Source organism: Capsicum annuum, unplaced genomic scaffold, assembly GCF_002878395.1.
Source record: "Capsicum annuum cultivar UCD-10X-F1 unplaced genomic scaffold, UCD10Xv1.1 ctg67535, whole genome shotgun sequence".
Lineage (NCBI taxonomy): Eukaryota > Viridiplantae > Streptophyta > Magnoliopsida > Solanales > Solanaceae > Capsicum > Capsicum annuum.
Genome location: NW_025876978.1, coordinates 2,865 through 3,652, shown reverse-complemented (window position 1 = coordinate 3,652; position 788 = coordinate 2,865). Strand labels below are relative to the sequence as shown.

Sequence of the window (788 nt, the reverse complement as noted above, 5' to 3'; positions counted from 1 at the left end):
TTCTTCAAGTTCATCAATACCCTTAGTATCAATTGGTTCATTCCACCTATATCCCCCATTATTATTATCATCAATATTCACCAACTTCTCTTCTTCAATATTCTCTTTCTTCTTCTTCTCCGCTTCCAAATCTTTACACATGAGAATAATATTGGTTATTTTGTTGCAAGTTGAATTCATCAGTGGTCGATGATGACAACGACGAAGATGATATTCCAGTGACATCACGGTCAATAACAGCATCAGCACTATGATGACCGAAAGTGAAAAGACGTTGGCGCTTTAAAGACTGAACCAGAATAATAATTTCTGCACCAGTTAATATGCAAAGTTCACTAGCATTTTTGAAAAGTCCTAAACGATGTTTCGAGAAAGTAACATGTCTACTGTTCTGATTGTCAATTGGCTTGATTGAAATTTTCCTCTGCCGTTGAGTTTTCTTAACGACGTTAGTGTTAACGTTCATGGTGACCAACTTGATAGCGCATTTGAAGTACTAACTCTTTGTGCCAATCTAATGGTATTGCAGGGAATTGTGAATCTCTGAATATATTGATTGTGACTCGAGGAGACGATTAATTGCAACATGCAGTTATCCATGTTAATCTATCAAATGAACAAACTTTTGAAGAATCCAATATTTGCAACGCATGCAGTTATGGCTGCAGGATTTTCTACATCAACCACGGCCATTGGTTACCCTTTCGATAGCCTTACGGCCCTTGTACAGGTGTGAAAATTGATATTGACCCTAAGAATTCACTTAAATGTATTATCTTACACTGAGG

The 788-nt window shown here is 36.9% G+C and overlaps 1 pseudogene; it reads right to left on the bottom strand.

The window, feature by feature from the left end:
* Positions 1 to 3: 3 nt before the first annotated feature.
* Positions 4 to 466, bottom strand: LOC124893947 (annotated as a pseudogene).
* Between the last annotated feature and the right edge of the window lie 322 nt (positions 467 to 788).